This window comes from Martes martes (genome assembly GCF_963455335.1).
Source record: "Martes martes genome assembly, chromosome: 6".
Lineage (NCBI taxonomy): Eukaryota > Metazoa > Chordata > Mammalia > Carnivora > Mustelidae > Martes > Martes martes.
The window spans coordinates 98,590,085-98,592,785 of NC_137893.1; the positions used below are offsets into that span (position 1 = coordinate 98,590,085).

The following is a 2,701-nucleotide window of genomic DNA, read 5'->3' on the forward strand; positions in this document are numbered from 1 at the left end:
ACAGTTAAGGGTGGGAGGTGGGGAGTGGTGGAGCAAATGACTTCCCAACATCATGAAAATTCTAGGAATAGAGTCAGAACTAGAAACCAGTCTCCTGACTGTTACAGCACATCATGATTCTTTGTGAAATCAGAGACAGACCCAGACTTTCCTATGGGCTTATGCTCATGAGCTCTATTCCACTGGAATCTCCCAGCGATGAGATGTACGCCTGGAGTTGCTGCAGCTGTTGTGGGTAAGGAGAGGCAAAGAGGGACGGAGAGAGACACCAGGACCTGGAGGCATTCGAGCGCCCAAAAAGTTGTGCTCAAAACTAGCGCCACCTCTTGGATGTTCTGGTGATGTAAACCCATATAATTCCTTTTTATTTAAAGCCAATTGGTACAGGGTTTTCCGTCACTTGCAAGCAAGAATCTTGAACATGACAAGCTCCTCTGCTTTACAAGAGAGCCAATGGAATTCAGGACATGGGGTTTTATTCTGGAAAGAGAGAAAAAAAAGGTTCTAGGTAACTTACCAGGACTGTGTGTTGCAAGGTGATAACTAAGGATAGAAAAACAGATGAGGACATGCTCATGTTTCATTTTCCCCCAGAAATTTTAGTTCCTAAGTTATGGATACAATTATTTTTTTCTCTGCTGACTTATCCATTGCATCCTTGGCAAGGTAAATTATTTCAAAGACCATTAAGAAAATATGCTGGTAGCAGGGAGATGCTGGTTGTGTCATCTTTAATACAACAGTGTCCTCTGACTCTCTAGGGCTAAAGAGCAGGGAGTAAAATTACTATACAGTTGATGTACTTTGCCTTTATGTGCATTATCTCATTTCCATCCCACAGCAACTCTGCAACGTATTCTCAGGTGTCTTTTACAGACAAAATAGAGACAAAGAAGTTATGAACTGCCTAAAGTCCCCCCACTACTATGTATAAATATGAAGATATGAACTCAAGTCTATGCTCTCACCTTATGCTAGAAGTACTTATATCCCCTTTGAACCCAGTCCTGACAAATTTCCTAGGAACTTCAGCGCATATTTTTGATTGAGGTGTTAGCTGTTAAACAGTTTTCATTAAGAGGGCATATGGTGAGGCAGGTTCTCTTACACAGACCCCCTCAGAGTCCTGCTGTAACAATCAACAGTCTCTTCCTCCTCCCCACCATCTGCTCTGCAGCCGCCAAGCAGCAACTATGAGTGAATGCATGTCTATCCATGTTGGCCAGGCTGGTGTCCAGACTGGTAATGCCTGCTGGGAGATATATTGCCTGGAACATGGCATCCAGCCTGATGGTCAGATGCCAAGTGACAGGACCACTGGGGGAGATAACTCCTTCAACACCTTCTTCAGTGAGATGGGCGCTGGCAGGCATGTGTGCAGGGCAGTGTTTGCACACCTGGAACCCACAGTCATTGATGAAGTTCACACTGGCACCTTGTTCACACTGAGCAGCTCATCACAGGCAAGGAAGATGCTGCTAATATGCCCAAGGAGATCACTGACCTTGACTTGGACTGAATTCAGAAACTGGCTGACCAATGCACAGTCTTCAGGGCTTCTTGGTTTCCACAGCTTTGGAGGAGGAACTAGTTCTGGGTCCACCTCCCTGCTAATAGAGAGTCTCTCTGTCGATGACGACAAGAAGTCTGTGCTGGAGTTCTCTGTTTACTCAGCCCCTGGTTTTCACAGCAGTGGCTGAACCCTACAATCCATCCTCATTACCCATACCACCTTGGAACAATCTGATTGTGCCTTCATGGTAGACAATGAGGCCATCTGTGACATCTGTCGTAGAAACCTCAATATCAAACACCTAACCTACACTAACCTTAACCACCTTATTAGCCAGATTGTGTCCTCCATCACTGCTTCCCTCAGATTTGATGGAGCCCTGAATGTTAATCTGACAGAATTCCAGACCAAGGTGGTGTCCTATCCCTGCATCCACTTCTCTCTGACCACCTCTGCCCCTGTCATCTCTACTGAGAAAGCCTACCATGAACAGCTTACTACAGCAGGGATCACCAACACATGCTTTGAGCCAACCAACCAGATGGTGAAATGTGACCCACGCCATGGTAAACATGTGGCTTGCTGTCTGTTGTACTGTGGCGACATGGTTCCCAAAGATGTCAGTGCTGCCATTGCCACCATCAAGACCAAGCATACCACCCTGTTGGTGGACTGGTGTCCCACTGTCTTCAAAGTGGGCATTAATTACCAGCTTCTCACTGCAGTACTGGTGGAGACCTGGCCAAACAAAGTACTGAGGCCTGGGCTCACCTGGGTCACAAGTTTGACCTGATGTAAGCCAAGTGTGCTTTTGTTCACTGTTTTGGAGTTGAGGGCATGGAGAAAGGAGAGTTTTCTGAGGCCCGTGAGGACATGGCTGCCCTTGAGAAGGATTCTGAGGACGTTAGTGGATTCTGTTAAAGGAGAAGGTAAAGGAGAGGAATAGTAGAGTTAAGAATGTCACAGGGGAGGACGCCTGGATGTCTTAGTCAGTTAAGTGTCTGCCTTTGGCTCAGGTCATGATCCTGGCATCCAAGTCAGCTCCTTGCCTAGTGGGGAGCCTGCTTCTCCCTCTGCCCACTGTTGCCCCTGCTTCTGTGCACACTCGCTCTCCAACAAATACATGAAATCTTTAAAAAAATAAAAATTTTAAAACTTAAAAAAAAAATGTCACAGAGGTGCTGCTTT

At 46.1% G+C, this 2,701-nt stretch overlaps 1 pseudogene across 1 annotated transcript; it reads left to right on the forward strand.

The window, feature by feature from the left end:
* Positions 1-1,193: 1,193 nt before the first annotated feature.
* On the forward strand, positions 1,194-2,459 carry LOC308344359 (tubulin alpha-1C chain-like; annotated as a pseudogene). Its single transcript has one exon. The product of its transcript is annotated as a tubulin alpha-1C chain-like (transcript).
* Positions 2,460-2,701: the final 242 nt, after the last annotated feature.